We start from the raw sequence: 23052 nt of genomic DNA on the forward strand, positions 1-23052 counted from the left end.
TGTCTTTAGTCTGATTCTTTATGGCTTTTCCAATCATAACTAACAGTTTTTCACTGAATCTGACCCAGTTTGAGTGGATGATTCTTGCAGAAGCATAACTAGCATAGCAGTCAGCATTGCAGATGAGTTTCCACAGAGTCTAGTACAAGGCTAATAAATTCTTCACTCTTCCCCAATGAAAATATCTTCCCCAATACAATACAGGCTTACATTTTGACTCATAGCTTTCCTGTGCTCAGTTGTTGTGCCTACTTCTTTCTCCTGCCAAGTCATGTCCCCGGCCATTGCAGAACTCCTTATTGGCCCAAAGCATGCGACTTTGCATTTTGAACTGCTGAATCTCATCCCACCGCTGCTTCACCAGCACTTACTTCATTTCAGTTTCCCTGCATGATATTTCAAACTTCTTTGAACTGATCATACCTGTCACTTCTGTGTGATCAGCGCACATTAGTGGATTTGTATGATGCCAGCAGTATCCCCGTGAGGGCTACCGCAGTGATGGCATGTCAGGGTTATTCACACCCCCTGCCACCCTGCTCAGCCTCAACACAGGCAACAAGCAAAACTGTATTTCTTTGGAAAACTATAATTAGTCAAAAGCAAAAGCCTGTGATGGCAATAATCAGGTTACCATGAAGAATATAGTAGGAGGAATTGCTCCGATCTGGGGAGTCCCAGTCCTTCGCCTGAAGATAAAACTGGCATTTGTAACCTAGGCTTCCTGTTTCAGAGGGAAATCCTATTTTTGTCCCAGTTTTCCTCTGTACTTTTTGTGTGAAATTTTGCACATTGTTAATTTTGTCTTAGCGAAGGTCAATTGTTGGAACCTCAGATTTTCATAGAACACAAAACCCATTTCACACTTGATGTTACCACTTCCTAAACAAGTTGAAGCAGGATTTTTCATTACCTTACATATAAAGATACTTTATAAAAAGCAAAGCAAATGTGGCTTATTTTATTGCATTTGTATTATTTTTAAAGCATCCTCTTCCCACCCTTCCAGCTGATTTCCAGTCTCCCAGTTTTGAATCTATAACCTAATGAAATTCTAGCTTTCCCCATACTTTCCCATTGTGTCCTTCAAAACTATCATTAACCGCATGCCTGAACTACTTTTTGTTCAAAAGAATTCATCGGAAAATGACAAGTTAAGCCTAATCAGTCAGCCTTCGTTCCCTCAAAGGCCTACGGCTGTTGTTAAGTAACATCCCTTGTCACACTTTAGATAGCCCGACAGGCTGGAAAAAAACAAAAAATATTTTTTTTATAACTACAATGATAAACAAAATCTGCTCTAACGCTACTCTAATTGACTTCGGAGTCTAACACAACCCTTGGATCGACCTCTTTCTGGGCAAACATGAGATCCAGAGCAATTATTAAAGTATCAACCCAGGCTAAATCCACACACAGATTTCCAGCTGAACAATAAATAACATTTGGTCTTTGAAAAACTGGGCGTCACAGTCTTCAGTCAGCTTTTGTCCCTCATCAGCTTTACAACACCGGGGAAACAAAGGACAAGAATTGGCTGGACACACCATGTTAGACAGGTGGAAAGCTGCCCTCTGCTTTCAAGGGCTGTTGCCCTATTAGCCAGGGTGTCAGCATTAAGATTTTAAAACCGTTATCACTCACAGGAGTCCAAAGGCTTTTCTTTTATTCTCACAGAGTTTTTTTACAGGGAGCTTTTCCTGCCATTTAAGTGTTTTCACTCTGGATTTATTGCTTATTTTACCTGGTGTGCAGCGTTAGCTGCTGATTTTTGCAATTTGAGTTTCTTGTTTTGTTAAAGCGGCCACAAATTGTTGTGCTGTATGTTATCCCAGCAAACGTAAAATGTGTGATATTTCAGTTACGGTAGGATTGGTAGTAATGAGACCATACATTTTAAAAGAGCAGTATTAACTTTTAATCATCATACAAGCCTTTGAGGAAGGTTCACCAAACCAAAAAGCATAGTCTCCTGTTTCAATGAGACATCCTAAATATGCGTTCTCTTCTGAAATAAATTTAAGAATTAAATATGTTAAAGGACCAAACTGCAAGTTCCAGTTTCTCATAACCATTTGCCATTACTAGCTGTTCCTTACAGATATTGGTCCTGAGAGAGACGGTCACAAGGGATGTGAGATTAGGGGAACATGCACAAGAGCTTCTTCTTTGCTTGCTACCAGAGTTTATTCATCCTGTAGCCTTGAAAGATGCTCCTGAGATACAATCGCTGTTTGCTTCCTGTATCTCAGACTGGCTCAATCAGCTCACTAAAATACAAAAAGCTGTCCTAACAAGAGGCTTTTTAAAGGCAAAGGTAGAAGACAGCGCACGAGCAAGGATGGGGACAAGGTGGAATCTGACCTGCAGTGACTGGAGGTCCTCCAGTAGGGAAGGGCACCATCCTGCATCGCAATGCTGTGTTTTCCCAGGAGGCGTGAGCCTCCACTCTTGAGTGTCTGGGAGGTAACTACGGTCATGCAGGCAGCTGCTGAGGGCTTGGACTCTCTCCAGCCCCAGCACAACAGGCACTTCTGTTCGTACAGTGCCCCAGCAAAAAGTGTAAGAACATAGCTCCAGTGTGTACAATAACGTCCTGTTGATTACATGCACCTCCAAGGTAGTTCCCTTTCACATTGATCAGAGAGACTTTTTCAACCAGTGCAGCATTGCCTCCATTTCCTAAGATTTTGATTGACATCTCATTCATTAAAATGAGTTCATCCATCTAGGCAAAATTTGCTGAAGACACAGATGGGTAGGCACACAGATGTGTCTATCCAGCAGCCATGGATGGTATGAAGTCTCAGCTTCTCTGTGGGGTACTTCTTTGTGCACGGAGCCTGTCAAAGACACAATTATCCCTCTTCATGGCATGACATGGTGCAACCAAGACCTGAGGAAGGGATCTGAGTGAGAAAATTCTACTCTGCTCAGTCCTGTGCTTCTGCAAGTGACCTGCCTTAAAATACACAAATTGCTTCTGCTGAGATCTGTTCTGTACACAGATTTGGGCTGAACAGGGCTCAATTAATTGAGCATTTCCCAGACTGTGCCTCGGTGTCAACTAGGTGGAGCAGAGACTTGGGACAGGAACCCCATATTACACAAAGAAAGACACAGAGGCTTGGCCCCTCTGCTACAACTGCTGCAGATTTGTAAAACAATTAATATTTTGCTAAAACAAGCATACAAAAAAAAAAAAAAGGAAGGAATATACTTTTGAACTTTCTTACAGACAATATAAAGAAAAAGTATTGTGTAGAGCATCACTATAACAGACCTTTATAGGATTTTTGGTTTTCAAAGTATCTTATTTGGATATCTTCATTTGTCAGATCTGGATCTTTTGGGGGGAAAAAGATGGGATGGGGCACAGGGAACAGCTGTTTACCTGTGACATGGAAATTTCACATTCAGATCTTCATTTCTGCCTGGGCCTCTTCTATCTAAAACAACACTTGACAAAGTATAACAGAGTATTTGGGGTTTACTTACGCTTCTTCTCATGACAAAAATACTTCCTCAAAGTAGATCTAAGATCATAGAAAAATATGGGTTGGAAGGCACATCTGGGTTTTATTTAGTCCTGCTCAAAGCTCAGTTCCTCAGACTGGAGTATTTATTTTTTTTAATCCCTCAAGGATAAAAAAAAAAAGAGGGGGGCAGAAGAGAGATTCCTTTTTCTCCTGTGTTTTGCTTCCCTTTAAATTTGAGTGAGCATCCAGCAGTCATTAGTCAAGAAACTTTGACTTCATGAACTCTGGCTTGGATTTAACTCCTGAACCCTCATCTAAGAATACCCACAAGCCCAGAAATCATGGACAAGAACCCTAAGAAGATCTTTAGAAGAGTTTAGAAGAGTTCTTTAGAAATGCCACCCTCCGTTCAATCAAATTTAAGGAAAGGAATCAGCTAGCGGCCTCCTCACTTTTATGCAAGCATGTATATGCAGTTTCTGTTGCACAGACTTTATAAACCTGGGAAAATAACAGCCTTGAATTCAGGAGAACAACTATTTCCATTAATCACTGGGAAAAAAAAAGAAAGAAAACTTGGCAACACAGTTTCATTCAAATGCCTCCTCAATACACAACTGTCAACTCCACCCCCAGTATTACTCAGACACTATTATTTTCATTATTGCAGCGTCTCTTACACAGGTATCTCTTATATTGCCTCACAAAGGAAAATAATGAATAAAAGTAGGAATGTTCTTGGAACGTGTCTTTTAAATGAAACATTAGCTCAGAGCTAGCTCAGAGGGCAGTGTTGGACTGCTTTGGGCTAGAAGTTAACCTCCTGTTTGGAAAAATCTAAGAACTGAGTATCATATTGTCCAGAGGAGAGCAATGAAGCTGGTGAGGGGTCTGGATCACAAGGCTGATGCAAAGCAGCTGATGGAACTGGAGAAGAGGAGACTGAGGGGAGACCTTATCGCCCTCTACAACTGCCTGAAAGGAGGCTGTAGTGAGGTGGGGGTCAGTCCCTTCTCCCTGGTAATGGGTGATAGGACGAGGGGGAATGGTCTGAAGTTGCACCAGAGGAGGTTTAGATTGTATATTAGGAAAAAAATTTTCAATGAAAGGGTTGTCAAGCATTGGAATGGGCTGCCCAGGGAAGTGGTGGAGTCCCCATCCCTGGAGGTATTTAAAAGCCAGGCAGATGAGGTGCTTAGGGACACGGTTTAGTGGTGGGATGGCAGTGTTAGGTTAACAGTTGGACTTGATGATCTTCAAGGTCTGTTCCAATCTAAACAGTTCTATGATTTTTGATTCTAAATAGACCTTTAATTTTGGTTTAATGGAAGCCATCATTGAAGGCTGCTGCATTCATCTATTAAAGAGAAACTTAAGGAGATTTGAAACTGGATCAATTCTGCTGTCATATAGTTAATATAAAAGTGAATAATGGTTTACTTATAAATTAAATTCCATGTGGAATTTGCAGCTAACAAGGAAAGCTCAGCTGACGATTAGATATTGGCTTCAGAGATGAATTGGCATTTTATTAGATATTTTAATTGATGCATCTCCAGTGGTGGATGACTACATAGTTATCCAAAAATGCAAAGTCCTGCTCACTTTACATGAAGAAAATAAATGCATATCTGAGGGCAAATTCTGAAGCCAGCACCCTGACCACTTTTTTTTGCAGCTCCCATTGCCTGACACATGAGAACAAAACAAGCAACATGAAATCCACCTCTTTGAAGGACTAAACACATTCAGCCCCTTCTAACTTAAGTGACCCCTGACAGCAATCACACTCTTCTGGAAGGAGAGTCACTATCATTGGAGTCGCTTTCGTCATCTTTGCCATTCCTTGAAGGATTCTCCTGGTTCAAGGGAAATATCATAGATTTTAACAGTAATGCCACTAGGGCTGCTATTGTCTCTCTGAGCAGTAATGCAGGTAAATACAGAAACCGCAAAAATAGAAAAATAATTCCTACATGCATCTCATGCTTATCAAATCTTACCACGGTATACTGTGATTAATCTCTTGCAGACAGTTTCTTTAATTCTCATTTAAGGATAAATATCTGTATTTCTTCTAGTAAATAAATAAGCCCTTGCACCACCTCACTTGTGACACAAATGAAAAATGATAAGCCATGAACTGATAACATTTTATTTCTCTCCAGATCAGGCATTTCAGAAATCCAGTGACAGATGAGGTGACCATTCTCACTCTGTATTTTGTTTGGTGGTTAGAGCTTATGCACAGTTTAGTTTTCAATGTCTTTTGATCACATTATAAGGACTAAGTCTAAAGTTGTTTCTGGACATACAGGTCTTGATGTCTAGGGTGTTGTTTTCAATAAATATCTTCCTGCATTCAGCCTGTCATCCTCATCTCTTATTGCTCTTAAGGAGAAAGCATGAAACTTGCCAGAGTTCCTACATGCTTGCGTATTTGCAATCCCCTCCCATGAATATTTCAAGTAAAATGGGGGAAGGAGGGGCACGGCCAGAGGGAGAAACTCATTCCTGCAGTTGCTTTTGATATTCAGAAAAGTGCATTAGGCTGATCTTCTAGGGATAACACTTAATGTTGTCTGTGTCTTATTCCAAACCATGGTCTCTTTCTTCAGGAAGCTGAAATGAAAAATTTCTTTAGTCTTCTGCTCCTCCCTACTTACTTATTACATTTCATCAATAAAGCATAACATTGCATAGTATTACTCCAGGAGTAAAACTCACTTCCCTCTTCTCCCAGCCTATGTTTTGTCACAGCTATGCCACCTTTCCAAATGAACATGCCAGATCTATGGGACTCTCTCTGCTCTCTGTAACTCCTGTTCTGATTGCTTGACCTCAGAGCCAAGCAATGAATGTAAGTATCTTGACACTCCCTTACAACGACCTCGTCCAAAGAAGCTGTTTAAGCCACTGACAAAATGAGTCACTAGACCATCGTCAGGATACTGTCTGCAGGGAATGAAAGCAACAAACTGCTTCTACTGGTTACCATTTTAGTTCAGGTCAGGACCACAGCTGAAGCCTGAGATGAAATGGTAAAGAGCAGCGTGTATGATGATGTATAGGTCCAAAGGTGGCAGAGAGGAGGAACCTCCCTACAGTCACTCTGAGAAGTGCAGCACAGCCTCACTCAGGAGTGGTCTGGAGGAGGGAGGTCTAAGAAGCTCTGCCCCATCTCCTAGTATGGTTCAACGGTTCAGTCCCAACCCTATTGAGGGTTGGGAATTAGGAGCTATTCTGATGGTTGCATGGTGGTGCAACACAGGAGGTCACATGACAGCTGGTTTCCTTGCCATCTTCAAATTTGTGGTGCAAAATATGGCACTGAGTCCTCTTGGAAAACTCAAAGTGGAAGAGAAATGAATTTGGGAGCTTCCACCCTCCATCCTTTTCCCTACTTCCTCTTCCACCAAGAAAGCCTTCTCTCAGCTGAGGATGAGGCATCCCTGGAGCTATCAAAAAAGTTTGTTTAATGAAGGACCTTAAGGAAGGACTTTGTCAATTAGTCGTGCCAGGCAAAATATTTTCTTTAATAATATAGACAGACATGCCAGTTGGAAGTGCCACAAAATCTGCACAACAGTTGAGTTGCCCGCACAGAGGACCAGCCTGGGGCCCTGCTCTGAGCCTTCGCCCTGACTGCCAGCCCCAGTAAGAGCTTGGTCCTGGGTGTTGAATGATTCTGTTGTTACCACCCATAGCACCAGGAGGAAATTGCTTGTTTAGTGTGCTTTCTGCCCGATGTTAGTTAAGGCACTGGCCATAGCATTGCACAAGCCTATGGAAATGTTTTCTCTGCATCACAGTTTTATGCACCTTTTATTAAAATTTTCCAGAAGATAAAATAAAGGTATTGTCATTTGCTGTGAGAAATGCATCTTGGGGTTCGTTTTTCATTTCACATTATTTTTTTTTCCTTTCAACAAACAGGAGGAACAGTAGCCATGTAAGTTCAGCTCCTCTGCTCTCCCGTAATCTACCCTTTGATGTAACTAACCGGCAAAAGCATATTTCTAATCAAATATAGTCTCCCAACCTTAATCAGCTCAGCTTTAAAATGCAGATCAATGAGATAAGAAAGAGCTGATTTAATTAGCCCAACCTCAGCAATGTTACAGCATATTCTCATTTAAAGAAATAATGGGGAGCAAGAGGAAAGAGATTCATCATCATGAGAAGACTGGGGATAACAGAGGAAAGCAGGATATTTCCTATGTTAGCAAAGGGTGATTTTCACTCTGGCTAAAAAGCCAGCACATGCTTTATGAGCCATTTAAATAACACTCAGGCCTTGCGCTTTGTCCTTTAGCCTAAGGATGAATTTCTTCCACTAAGTAGCAATACCTCTGGATATCATCACTCTTGGGTTTAATTGATGAGCCAGAGACAGCTTCCACCACCTGGTGAATAAAGAAGAGGAAATATGGCAGGTAGGAGCACAGCAATAATGCACATTTATATAGCTGCTTGGGAAAGCTCACCCACATGCACTTAACACATCATACGCCTGGTCAGGCACCCTTAATGGAGAGGCAGTGTGCTTTAATGGGAACAGCACCGGGTACGCTTCCTCACCATCCATTGCCGTACTGTGTGTCCACAGGCAAGTCACTTCGTCCCTTGCATTTTTGGGGGACGGGGAGGTTGTGTTTCATTTGGTGTTTTGTTGCTTTGCTTTCTTCCTCCATCTCATTTGGATTTGGAATTTGCTCTTCCTACCCCTACAGTGCAGGTACCCTCCAGAATGGGGACCCTGGCACAACTGCTAAGATATTCTGCACTCAAAGAGCAAAACCAGTGCAAGTTCTTGGCTTGCTCTTCCTCCTTTGTGGCTTCAAAGCAGAATACCACCACCTTACCTCCACCAGCCGTGTGTAACCTAACTCCAAGTGCTCCTCCACCCCCACAGAGCATGGGACTCACTGAATCAGATTAGCCCAGGTTTGGTCAATGAGAGTGGAGAAATGCTACCACCTCCATGCAGAGCCCCCAGAATGCTTCCATGGCCCCTGCAATCTTGTAGAGGCCTCAACAAGCGCAAAAATCAGACCTGTAAATGTCCAAAAAGGGTTTTCAGATGGGTTCCAGCAGTGAAGCTGTGCTCAGGTCCCGTACCTTTGGTGTGGTGGGCTTTGACATTTGCACTGCTGCAAAGTCAGGCCCAATTCACACACAAGCAGTGTATGGCAGCTCCTAATCTGAGTGCTAATTCCAGGGATGAAGTTCAGCTTCATGCCTATCCATCATCACGGATGGAACTAGCCTGTGACACCCACACTGGGCAGCCGCTGCTGGGGAGATAATTGCTCATCATTGAGGCAAACTAGCATGGGTTGGGATAACCCTCAGGGCCTTTCTCCTCAGGGATGGGAGCACCAGAGGCAAAGCAATTAGCAGAGCAATTAACCCGTTAGGCAATCATATCTCTCTCTCTCTTTTTTTTTTCCCCCCCCTATGTTCTCAGACTTGTGCCACTCTCCAGTGCCTTTAAAAGCAGCAAGAAAAGGTTCTGCTCTCTGGAGGCATAGTCTCCTCAGGTGAGTGGGGCTGAGATCAGGCTCTAGCCCCTATTCCTGCCCCTTACAAGACCCCAAGGGTGCATCCCTGTGTTGCATGTTACCCTGGGGAATGCTGTTCCTCTTGCTGGGCATCACGATCTTTGGTGTCAAGGATGGCCTTCAAGGCTGTAGACACATGATGTCTTGGGGCTGTGCAGGTGGAAGAGACAACTGCCTGCAACTCAGCCCCAAGTTCAGAGATACCAGCCTCCACACACCTCTGCTGCCTGATAAACTGCTTATGTGATCGTTCCCTGGCATGCTTCACTAGCAGTGAAATGGGTTAGAAAAAAGCCTGCTGTTTGGACTGATGGAGTTGGGTCCAGAGCCCAAAACTCATCATCAGTCTGGGCTCAATGGACATGGCTTGGCTACTTTAAACAGTCGCAGTGCCGTTTCAATTCCTGAGAGCCAAGACACAACAGTGGTAGCCTAGGGCTCTTCTCTTCCCTACATTCTTCTCCTCCTCTCCAACAGGTTTATCTCCCAAATAATAAATCAATCTTTTAATGAAGATTCTAATCTTCATTCCAGCTATACCAACTCTGTGTTTTCATGATAAAGGTTTGCATAAAAGATGTTGAGACATGCACAAAGGTTTATTAGCTGGGTCCATAGCTGCCGGTGTACATCAACCCTAAAGGTGAAAGCTAGTTTTGGAGGAATATAAAAACACAAGAGTAGAGAAGAGAGAGAAGGGGAAAGGGAAAACTCTGTTGCGGTCAGTCCCTGCCAGCCCCTCTGGGCCGCTCCTCCCTCCTCACCCGTCTCCCTGCTCCAGTGCGGGCCCTTCCCCGGGCTGCAGTCCCTCAGGGACAACCTGCTCCCGCCTGGGCTCTCCACTGCCGCAGCTCCTGCAGGAAAGATCCCCCTGCTGCGGCCTGGGGCCCTCCCCGGGCTGCAGGCTGGGGCTCTGCTCCAGCGGGGTCTCTCCAGGGCTGCAGGGGATCCCTGCTGCGGGCCTGCAGCACCTCCTGCCCTCCTCCTCCTCCTCCTGCGGCCTCGGCACGGGGCAGCCCCGGCCTCTCCCCTCAGGGGCCGCCCTGCAGCCCCCATGCCGCCAGCGCCTGGGCACAGACACCCTGCACATCACCTGAAACATGTCTACAGTAATCTCAATCTTGTGTACAAAGCTGTTTGTACCAACCAGCACACACACAGCTCAGGACAGGCACTGCTGCTTGGTGCTGCAGGAAGGTTGTTGGGTCCCCGAACATGAACCAGGAGCTGCAACCACAACGCCAGGAAAGAGGGGGAGGAAGGGGTGAGTCTCACACTTGTGGTAATCATCTTCTCATGAGAAAGCACCACAACATCACTGTTGGGGCTTGCATGGGCAAGGCCATGGGAATAGCAGCAGGGAAACAATGGTGTGCAAACAACAAGGAGGGGGAAAGACATCCCAGAGGCTCCGGGAAACATCGCTCCAGCAGCAGAGGGAAGCATGCAGAGCTGCCAGGGGAAATTAGGGTGCAGAGCTGAAGGTGAAGGTGATACAAAAGCCAAGGCACCTCGGTGCGGTGGAGATTGGCAATGTCATGGGCTTAAGGCGGTTCTCCCCCACCTCATCCAGCAGCTTGGTCCTACATTACATGAGCCTGAAGTACTTGGGGCCAGGCTGTGAACCCTGCCAGGAAGCACTGCATTTGTTCCTCCAGACAGCCATCTTTAGTGCCAGATTCAAGTCACCAAATAGCATCTTGGACACCTGAAGGAAAATCAGTTTCTCCTTTTGAAGCCTGGAAATGAAGCTCTCCATCAATGACTCCTCATCATGAAGAAATCTGCAGAATAACACTCACACCGTCCTTAGCACCTGAAGTCTGCGCATCCCTCCATTTAGAGGATGCACAATGCTTTTGTTAATTAGAGCCTTAGTTTAATATGAGCTGTCAAAGTTCACTTAACTTCAATTAATTGTTTCTCCCGAGCTTAATTTCTTTAGTTAAGTATTGATTAATCATTGCTTAATTATGCTAGAGTCTCACTGGGTGATATTTCAGTCGCACACTGGGTGATATTTCAGTCGCACATTGAAGCAATGCATTGCTTTCTAAAAATACTCTGGGAATCATCAGATATCTTATGCATTGCTATTATTGGGATGACTTTTAATATTTATCTTTTCATCCCTTATGTTCGAAAATGTATATTTAATGTGTTGTGTTTAATTCCACTGGTTTACAACTCATTTTTCTCTATGAGGGTAAGTTTTAGACCAGAGTTTTGCATTGCGTAGTGTGGGGAAAAAGGACTTAGTACCCTTCCTGGTAACAGATGATAGGACGAGGGGGAATGGTTTGAAGCTGCACCAGGGCAGGTTTAGGTTGGACATTAGGAAAAACTTCTTCACTGAAAGGGTTGTCAGGCTCTGGAATGGGCTGCCCAGGGAGGTGGTAGAGTCCTCATCCCTGGAGGTATTTAAAAGAAGGATAGATGAGGTGCTTAGGGACATGGTTTAGTGGTGGGATGTCAGGGTTAGGTTAAAGGTTGGACTCGATGATCTCAAAGGTCTTTTCCAACCAAAGTGATTCTATGATTCTATTCTATCAGGCATCCTGCGCCAGGAGGAGAGGGTTAGGGAACACCAGTGAATGGTCTTTATCTGTGGCAGAATACTAACACACTGAAACAACCAAAATAGTGATGGCATATTTTCTTCTTTGTACCTTTTAGGTGGAACACAACAACATTGGCTCAAATACTATTTGTATTTCCTCAAAACTACAACTTTAGACTTTGTCTTATGAATATGGCCTTCAGACCAAAGTATCTCCAGTTTGAAATCTCAGCCTGTTCTGAAATATTCAGAAGAGAAAACTATGAAGGCCTCCTCCTCTCTGTAGTATCTCAACAGCACTTTAATGTCAGGTTGGATTGCAAGTATCTTCATTCTCACAGATAAGTAAAAAAACTATTAATATTTACTGAGGTCTCTCTTGAATCTAGATATTTATGTGAATTAGATGTTAAGTTTGATCTGTAGTGAGAAATTAAACAATTACTTTTTCCCCATTAATAATTTCCCTGGAGCCCATTTAGTTGTCTAATTTCACCTACTCACAGAAGCATATTTTATTATTTTACTAAATGAGAAAGAGTCACTCCCCAGTGAACACTTCTTGGCTTACCATGGTTTTATCACAGTCAAGGGTTAACTTTCTCCTTTGGTACTCGTTCACTTTTTCAGAGGTGTCTAAACCTACTACTACTAAAATTTCTTTTTGAACATGTACTATGCTATAGGAGTACTAAGCATTATTTACTACTGTCATCCCAGATGCTCGAATAAGCACTGGTAGGAATATGCTATAAAGAGAGTCATCAAACTGACATCCTTTCCTACTACATTTCACCTACTTGGGGGTGTAAACATCTGGCACCTTGGGAACGCACATCTTTGCTATGTGAAAGACAAGATAAACTGGTAAAAACACTGATTATTATATAGATCCTGAAAAACACTGCTGTGCTCTGATGCTGAATGACACAATACAATAAGTTTTCCAGAAAGGGGTGGATGAATTATTCCAGTTAAAAAAAATACTGACAAAACCATTGCTCAGAACTCAAATAGGTGCTAGTCAAAACAGTTCCAGAGTTCAATTAACATGTTATCTAACTTCTTCTTATCACAACCCTGCATTTCTGGATTCTGACTAACCACAGAAACCAGAAGCCCTACTTCCATAACATAGCTTGCTTGTATTAAATTTATAGCAGTACATAATCAAGAAGCTGCAAAGCAAATCTGTGCTCATGAGTCTCGTTACAACTTCATCTAAACACTGCATCTGAGTACAGGTCACACAAATGCAATCCTGCCCTGATATGCTTACTGGAGGAGAAGAAATGAAGAGTTGGAAAAGGGAAGTTTTATTCTCCCTACTTTCTGTAAACTGAAGCACTGAGACACAATGTGCAAAATTTCCCAGTGTGATTTGAGGCCATATTCATTAAAATGAGCACAGAATAATAGAATGGTTTGGGTTGGAAGGGACACTCAAAGATTATCTAGTTCCAACACCCCTGACATGGGCAAGAATATCTTCCATTAGACCAGGTTGCTCAAAGACCCATCCAACCTGACCTTGAACACTTCCAGGGAGGGGGCATCCACAACTTCTCCAGGCAACCTCTTCCAGTGCCTCACCACCCTTGCAGTGAAGAATTTCTTCCTTATATCTAGTCTGAATCTACCTTCTTTTAGTTTAAAGCCTTTACCCCCTGTCCTGTCACTTACATGCACTTGTAAAAAGTCCCTCTCCAGGTTTAATGGTTGAACTTGATCTTAAAGGTCTAAACGATTCTATGATTTTTTATAGGCCCCCTTTAGGTACTGGAATTCTGCAATAAGGTGCACCTGGAGCCTTCTCTTCTCCAGGCTGGGCAAGACCAACTCTCTCAGCCTTTCTTCACAGAACCAGTGCTCCAGCCCTCAGATAATTTTTGTGGCCTCCTCTGGACCTGCTCCCACAGGTCCGTGTCCTTCTTATGCTGGGGGCCCCGGGGCTGGATGCAGTACTCCAGGTGAGGTCTCACCGGAGAAGAGTGGAGGGGCAGAATGACCTCCCTCTACCTGCTGGCCACACTTCTTCTGATGCAGTCCACAATATGGTTGGCTGCCTGGGCTACAAGCGTGCAATGCTGTCTCATGTTGAGCTTCTCATCAACCAACACCTCCAAGTCCTTCTCTTTTGGGATTTTCTCAGTCCATTCTGTGTCCAACCTGCATTTGTGCTTGGGATTGCTCCAACCCATGTGCAGGGCCTTGCACTTGGCCTCATTGAACTTCATGAGGTTTTCACAGACCCACCTCTCAAGCCTGTCAGGGTCCCTCTGGATGGCATCCCTTCCCTCCAGCATGTCAACAGCACCACTCAGCTCGGTATCATTGGCAAACTTTCTGAGGGTGTGCTCAATCCCACTGTCCTGTCACTGACAAAAATGTTAAACAGCACTGGTCCTAATACCAATCCCTGAGGAATGCCACTTGTCACTGGTCTCCACTTGGACATCGAGCTGTTGACCACAACCCTTTGAGTGTGACCAACAATTAGTCATTGATCTTAATCACAGTCACCAGGACCCCGCCACATGAACCCAAGCTCTTTTTCTGGAAATCTGTAACAGCAACTGGATGCACATCCCAAACTTTCTTGTTCTAATGCCTAAACACAAAACCCTTCCAATTTCATCAGTTTTCTTGGCTTCAGATACATCCTCATTGCTCACTATTATTTATTTATATTCTAACAAGGCTTACAACCACAGCTGTATTAGAGGCTTTACTAGCACAAAGCAAATTTCTAAATCCAAGTGTCAAGTGGAGACCAGTGAGGAGAACAGGTACTTAAGTGGGAAGTATGAGTTTATCAGGTAATCAGCCTGGTCAGAAGGGATCAGAGCTACTCCAATCCCCTCCTGTAGACTAAACCTACCCTGATTAGGGTTAGTAGAGATGGCTAAATGTTATGTGGCTCTGAGTATTTAAAACAGTCTTGTTCACTCTACCGAAGGAGAACACTGCAGTAGCTCTTCCATCTGTCACATCCGTATTGCAAAACAGGGCACAGTACCATGCAGCCCTGTACCCAATTCTCTGCTGGAGTTTGGAAGTTTTATCTCCCACTGCATTAATAATGTGACACATCCCCATTAAAATAATAATTAAATAAATGAACAAATAAATAAATAAAAATTAAGAGAGCCATAGAGTTTTTCTTTCAACATATCTTCAAGCGAAGAGAATCGCGTGGATCCCCAGACTGGGCTGTCTTATCTCCTCCCTGCTCAAGTCTCTGAACCACTTTCTTCAGCCTTCCAGCTCACCTGAGGAAAGGTCAGAAGGGTAAAAAATCCCTACAATTGCCTGTAAACACATACACCGGGAGTGGCACGTGGAAAGTCTGCAGCTCTGCTATGGATTTCTAGTCTCTTGGGACCCGGGGTCTGTAAGGTTGGCTGGATTTGGGATATGACATCTTGTAGAAGAAGTACTGTGATTTGTTGGAGAAAATCTTTCAGGCATGAGAGCAGAGAAAGAAGCTGTAAAAGTCAAAGAAGGGTCCTCGAGGGACATCAGCAGTGCCAGTATACACGGGTTCAACGTGTAGTCTCTTTTCTCAGCGCATTTGCTTTGGACAAAACCATAATAGCAGCTTCTCAGCTCAGACAGGTAAATGTGCCTGATAGAATATTTATCCTAAGATGCTTTTGTTATTAATAAAGAAACAAATAAAAGCTGCAGGTCATCATAACTTTGTCAGACTTCCCACCCCTAACAATTTTTTCCATTTTGAATGACACTGTGGAAATGACTGCAGTGCAATTTCCCTCCTTGCTTTTCAACAAAATAATTGCTTCATATGGATTTTGCAGATAGTTGGTAACTAAATTAGTGGCTCTTTTGTAATTGTTTCCCTTTCTGTTTCTCCATCTTTTGCTTTAGAGGGGCTACAGTTTTGTTTTGAATCCCGCTCCCCTGATAGCAGCAGCATTTGCACGTGGACTGGAGGGAGTGCTGGTTTATGTGTGTTCTAATAAAGCTTTGTCAAACAGGCTAAAAGGAAAAGAAATGCAGATAAATTCTGAGGGATTGGATTCTGCCTACCTCAAACATGTTACGTAACTTTCCATCCTTTGAGTAGTGTTATTGATTTCAGTGGAGGAAGAAGTTATTGCAGGATGTGAATAAGATGTCAGAAATTTACCCTAAATATTTCACTTAGCAAAGAAAGTAGTGCTGCAAAAGATAACAGACCCCGAGCTGCAGCAGGATGTGAAATTTGCAGTGACAATAAGAACTGGGAAACCTTTTGCTTCTTTGTGACGGTGCCATCTTATTGAAAACATTTAATAAACAGCAGTAGCTGTGTCTGAATTAAATGAAAGACCCTGTTGTGCAAACTGAGAGCCTTCTAATCCTAACAGCACCACAAATAATTCAAAGAAGTTTTGAAAAACCATGACAATGGCACAAGAAGATGGGTATCTCTGTATTATTGTTTTTGTGTACCTCAAAGAATGCCCTGCAGGAAAAATAACGTGGCATAAAAAAACCCCAAACACTTTGTTTTTCTTTTTTTTTTTCAAAAAAGCAGACAATTAAAATTATCCAGAAGTTGAGAAAAATATGAGTAAAAAATGTTTTGCGCTATGTCTGCCTTTGAAAGTCTACGTTGCCCTTAAAACAATTTTATGGTGGATATTGTGGGCTCTGGATTAACATAAGTGGCTGATTGAAAATCTTTATAAGGATGTTAAGATTAAGGGCACAGCTCTTAAGTTCTACAAACACAAAACTGATTTCAAAAGGATAAAGTAATGAGAATGGATATCCATGAAACAAAAATAATATATTCATAAAGCCCTTTTTCAACAGTGAAGACATAAAGTGGTGACCACTGACCATGTCATCTGGTTTTAAAATTGTATTAAAATTGTTTAAATTAAATATTATGGGGAAAACTGAATAAGGAAAGAAATCCAAGCCAGCTGTACCTGGGCTGTGATTACACTGCCTTCAGTATAGAAAATGCATTGGTTGCTTGACTTTTATGATGTAATTTTGGATGTGCACGAAGTAAAGAGAACGTGGTGCTGAATGAAAGACCGGAAAGTGTACAGGGCAAAATCTGCTTGATTCAGTGCCAGAGAAGCTTGGGGGAGAAGAAAAGGGAAGGAGAGCACGGTCTGCTATATGACATTGTAAAAGAAATGATCAAAAGAAGAGAAGACTGAGAGGGGACGTTATCAACACGTACAAATATCTTAAGGGCGGAAGTCATGAGGATGGAAGCAGTCTGTTTGCAGTGGTGTCCTGCGACAGGACTAGGGGCAATGGGTGCAAACTGAAACGTAAGAGGTTTCAGTTGAATATGAGGAAAAACTTCTTTACTTCAAGGGTGACAGAGCACTGGAACAGGCTGCCCAGGGAGGTTGTGGAGTCTCCTTCTCTGGAGATATTCAAGGCCCGCCTGGATGAAGTCCTGTGTAACCTGCTCTAGGAGAGCCTGCTTTAGCAGGGTGGTTGGACTAGATGATCTCCCGAGGTCCCTTCCAACCCTTGCGATTCTGTGTGTGATTCTGTGAAAAACAGGCATGCTCCAAACCAGTGGAAACATGAAGCCCTGGCCAGAATAACTGTACCCCAGATGCCGTCATCTATCCCAGAACAATTCTGTATGTTTTCTAGGTGTAGAAATGCAAGTCCTCACCCAGGCAGGACCTCCTGATGCAGAGCACAGTCCCGGCAACGCTCAGGGTGGAGGTGCAGTGGGGCTGCCTGACCCTCATTTCTTCTCCAGTAACCAAACTGCTGGACACGGAGTGGGCAAAATCCCAAATGTTTTGCAGAGCCGTGTGCCTTTGTCCCTTGTACACGTGGAGTCATACCCCTGTATACATACTAGGGCAGAAACATCAGCAACAACATATGATATGCTTTACTCCATATAGAGGTACATTGAAATATAGCATCCACTTATTTCCTGTCATATCTTTAAATCAAGGCTAAACGAGGTGAAAAGCAAATAGATTTTAAGCCCTTGTAAACTCATAGAGCAAGCTGAATGGATAAACTAAGATGATTCACCATCATATTTTATCCTGATGTGTTAGAGTTGGCTATATAAGTTCAGGGCCATCTTGAAATGAGTGGAAAGGTGAATGCTTCCATTGTGATTACTTGGCTAAAAAAAATACATGCCAGTAATCCCTCTTCTGCCCTTCTTCACCACTTAATTGCAATATTTTAAGGTTAACAATGAGGAAAGTGTTATGTACTTTTCAGGGAATAGTGACCAGGCTTTTTTTCAGAGGTAGATTATTTAGAAACAGAGGGAAAATAATACTCATATTGAAAATGACTTCTTAATGTAGATGTTCCTATTGGGCCAGGTAAAAGGATGGGTAGCACACTTGCACATAAAGCTGCAGCTCCTGCAGTCCTGTGACTGGAGGAGAATCTCAACTTGTCTCTGTCGAGCTGAAGGGAAAAGTTCATTAGGAAATTTCAGTCCACCTCCTTGGCTGGGACAAAAAGTTTCAAGAAAATAACCTGAGTGTATCTGAATGCACAGCCAAACTGAGACAGCAGCTCTCATTAGGGTTACCTGGCATATTCATTTCCATAGGGTCCTAATTCTATATGCAGCTGTCCTCAAGGGCCTTTAAAGAGCTAGTCCCCATCCTAGCAAATGATTGTGTAACAGAAGAGGAGGAAGAGGAGGAGCAAGGATGCAGAAACTGATTCGCTTGATGCTGACAATTTCTCAGCTGCCATTCCTCCCTTCTCTGTTGTAAAAAGAGTCTCCCCCAGCTCATCTTTGTGGTGAGTGGGAAGAGCAGGACCATTTCAGCTGGAAAGCATAGCCATCACCCAAAAAATAAGGTCACAGCTGTGAAGTCTGGATCTAAACCACTATTTAGGAGTGGGTTGAACTATTTATGAAGCTACACTTGAGTCTCATTTTGTTGCCTAACTTTGTTATTTAGTTCCTGGAGCACCCTTTGCACTGATCTGGTGATCCAACTGATGTTCCTGGGTGGGAAATCACAGATGTGTTACAGTACAGCCGGGGGGAAATCTGCTGTCTGACTAGACACCATCACTTACGTATCTTGCCAATTGATTGATTTGAGGCAGACAGGGTGATCTGGGCTACCTCTCCAACTTCATCTCTATAAGGATTCGTGGGCAGTCCAGTCTTAAGCTTGGTTATGGAAACAGGATGCTATCACCCCTTATGTCGGTCATCCGGTGGTCTGAATGGAGTTGCACACTCCACAAATACAACAGAACTTTTCTGAAAGTATCTGAGCGCACCTGTACTCACAACAGAAGCAGCAGCTTTGTAGGGGCTGCTCATGAGACAGAACTTGGCAGCTGGGGAACATAACACTTCTTTCAGCACAAGAAGGACATGGAACTGTTGGAACGGGTCCAGAGGAGGGCTACAAAAATGATCTGAGGGCTGGAGCACCTCTCCTATGAGGACAGGCTGAGAGAGTTGGGCTTGTTCAGTCTGGAGAAAAGAAGGCTACGGGGAGACCTGATTGCGGCCTTCCAGTACCTAAAGGGGGCCTATAGGAAAGATGGGGAACGTCTTTTTAGTAGGGCCAGCTGTGTTAGGACAAGGGGAAATGGTTTTAAACTAGAACAGGGTAGGTTCAGGCTAGAGGTAAGGAAGAAATTTTTTACAATGAGGGTGGTGAAACACTGGACCAGGTTGCCCAGAGAGGTAGTGGAGGCCCCATCCCTGGGAACATTCAAGGCCAGGTTGGATGGGGCTCTGAGCAACCTGATCTAGTTAGCAGTGTCCCTGCTCACTGCAGGGGGGTTGGACTAGATGACCACTAGTGGTCCCTTCCAACCCTAAACATTCTATGATTCTATGATTCTAACACCCATGGAAGATCAGCCTAGCAGTAGTCCAGCCGTTCTGGGTGTGACTAAGGAGCTGCATGGACTTCTCAAGTAGTCCCAAGGAATGTTCTCCACTGCTAGTGGATCTGGAAGAACAACCACAGTTTCATTATAAAAGTTATTCTTTCATCCCTGATCTCTAAAAGAAAAATAAAAAAATAAAAGAAAGATCAAAGCACTTTGGAAGACAATCTGTTTCCATGTTATTTCTATTCCTGGTTTGCAGGTTTGGGAGGATCAAATAAACCTTCTGGCTTTTCCTTTCTCCTCTAGTACCAAATTACAATGCACTGGGCCTTTTCTTTTTGCCTGTCATGTTTTGAGCAGCTTCTGATGAGATAGATTAAAATCATTTCACTTATTTATAACAGTTGCAGTAAATTTTCGGATAAATCAGGAGGCTATTGGACAAGAGCATGCTGTTTCTTTCCCTCCTTGAGTTAGGGCTGTGGAACACGGGGAGCTGATATTAGGTTCTGGCAATTTAAATCTGTTTAGCAATGTTCTTAATAATCTCTGCATGTATATCACAGAGAACCTTTCGCATATTGCTTTAAATAATTCAGAACTGCTCCGATATTGTATTAAATAATTCAAGAATAGGACAGGCTTTGTGATTAATGATGTGTACCTGGAATTTCTGCAAATACAGCAAGGAATCAGAGTATGCTCTAGATACAAGTGTCCTGGCACCAGATCCCATTTACTCTTTGCCAAGGCGGTATTAGAAAATTGGAAAAGCGCCTGCTACTCAACGGAAAACTGACTTAGGCCAATGGTTAATGTGGTGGCTGCTGAAAGAGTCTGTTCTTTCTGACAGACAATACTAATTTGGCTGAGAACCTCTATTGTCTTCTGACTCCTATTTTTAATCTTCTTGAATAGCATTTGTGCCTGATGTGAAAATTAAATGGAGGTATAAATATTTCTGCAGGAGCTGAGGGTTTGTCCTGGTATTTTACCAGCCCTGATTTGAAGGCAGAGAAACAGTGTTGTTTGTACAACAAAGCACATAAGCTTATTTTGCATGTTAACTTAATCCTAAAGGGCTCTGAGGTTGCGGTTCTTCCCACCTGCACCTGGGTCTGCAGTCATGAAAAGTACCCAGAGAGTCTGTCGTCCATCTCCTTCTGGTTTTGTAGGGAGATGGGAATGGAGCAGCATTATTAAGGCAAAAACCTAAATACTAGAGCTTCTGAGTTTTCACCCTGTTGACACAGAAACCACATTCCCTCCTTAGTAAAGTTGAAATGAAACCTGTTTTAGGGAGTACTATCAACATTTTTTGCCCAGAAAGTCAATAGATTTCTGTAAACTCAAAGTATTTTTTTCATTAAGGGTTTTCTCTAAGAGACAAGGTAAACCAGTGCTACACTGAAGAAGGAATGAAGCAAACAAACCCTCCTAAATATCCTTTCTTTAAATAAGGTATATGCTAGTGAGCAGAGCAGAATACCTAGCGAGGAGATTACAGATATCAGCACTATTGGAAATACTCTGTAGACGTCTTTATAGGAGTCTGATATCGGACTCCCAGACCAGCTGCCTCAGTGAGCAGCCACTTTACAAACTTCAAAAGGACCAGCTAATTTTATTGAACTTTGGATGTTTTCAATAGAAAGACTCCACAGGGGATACACTGAGATGTGTCCAGCTTTAATATTTAAACACATTCAAGATTCCTAGAGGAAGAGAGAGCAAAAAAAAAGAGGGCTGCTGCTGTGGCAACTGTATTTGGTATGCCATGGCCAGTGTGTTCCCCTTTATATGCCCCTCTGCCCCAGCAGCAGCCTGTGGCCTCAGGGCCATATGGATAAGGTGAGGGACCAGCCTGGATGAAACACATTTCTACAGATGCTGAGCTGCACAGGTGATCTTTACTTTAGACACACAGGCTCTGTGTGTGTGTGTGTGTGTGTGTGTGTGTGTTGCATTTGGTTTGGTTTTTTTTTAAAGGAAACTGCATCTCAGAAGTAAACTCAGGTATTTAAAGGCAGGGACAAAAGTCGAGGCATAGCAAATGACTGGTATCTAGAACAAAGCTCCGTATACACATTTGCATTTAAATAGCAGAAGCCATTGCAAATCGCCTGCACAAGTCTTTATTTCAGTGTTTTTGAGATCCATGTTACAATGAACTTCAGCACCTTTTTGCTTAGGCTACCCGCAAAATGCTGCTCGGTTTCTTATTAAAATCAATGCTCTGAAAGATGACCAATTAGAGTGTCTCTGGGAAAGTCTCGGGGGTGAAGCATCTTCCTTAAGTAAAAGGGGAAGATGTTAATTTTCCATCCTTGCAAATTAACTGAAGGATCCATAGTAGTCCTTTTGTGGTTTAGGGCAGTAAAGGTGGGAAAGGAAGAGAGAGGATATTGTATGTGAGCTGCTTTTGGGTTCGATGGAGTTTGCCTTCTGTAAAGAATGAATAATTCAGCCAGCCACCCCCCATAACCATTTAAATTACAGTCTTCCTGTTATTATAAAGTGATCTCTCAAAAGAATAAATAAAGTTGACAAAAATAATCTTCATCAGGGCTGACACTGATTACTCCAGACTGAAACCCCGCACTCATGGGGCTCGTCCACCTTTAAATGTCATCATGAGATGACACCTGTCTATCCCGCTGTCAGTCTGAACAGAGAATAAGCCTCTGTTCCCAGTGGCTTCTTTTCCTAGCAAGACCTATTCTAAGCCATAAAGCACAGGATGACAAGTCTTAAACGACCAAAGACTGAATGGCTTCTTGTTATTCGCTCTGCCTCAGGAGAGGGGAAAACCACCAAAGAGGGGAAGTGAGGGGGAGCTTCCTGGGATTCATGGCAGAAAAATTTAAAACAAATAAAATGCTGGATGTTGGTTCTGTAAAATTAATTTCTGCAAAAGACTGTGTAGAATGTCAATGTGATAGAAAACATTGTCACCGGCAAGGCTTTAGTTTAATCAGCAGTGGTAATTCACTAGCCAGCTTCTTCTGCCGCGTATCAAGGACAACTGGCCATGCGGCTCTGTGTTTCACACGACTGGTCTGCTGGCACATATCATCTCATTTTTATTGTTGATTGTCCATCTTTCAGAATAACAGGCTCAGAAGACCATAGGTACTGCCATGTCGAGTGAAATCAAAGGCCTAACTAGCCCTGAAGCCCCTATCATAAGCCAAAGGAAGTCTGAGAAGAGGAATCAGCCTGTTGAGAAACTGGATCGTGGCTGGCCTCTGTGACATGGCTCGTCTGAAACAGAGATGAGAAAGATATTCTGCTTTTCTGAACTAGCCAAAAACCTTCCTTAGTCAGAAAATGCTTTATTATTTCCTGATGACTTCCAGTTGTTTTATTAAATTTCCACCACCGGGAAAAAAATATTCCAAATTGTGATTGTTCACTGAAACAGATTTTTTTTTCCTATTTTTGTTGCGGTTCATATTTCATTGCATTACAGCAAATTGATATAGTGCCCTCATGCCTCTTTCTATTAGAGGGTGCCTCGGATATTAACAGTTCATCTGCCACAGAGCAGCTTAACTGCCCAAGAGCACAAAAGTGAATGGTTATGGATACTCTGTGATACAAACTGACATAC

The sequence above is a fragment of the Egretta garzetta genome, unplaced genomic scaffold (assembly GCF_000687185.1).
Source record: "Egretta garzetta isolate BGI_Z169 unplaced genomic scaffold, ASM68718v1 scaffold167, whole genome shotgun sequence".
Taxonomy (NCBI): Eukaryota; Metazoa; Chordata; class Aves; order Pelecaniformes; family Ardeidae; genus Egretta; species Egretta garzetta.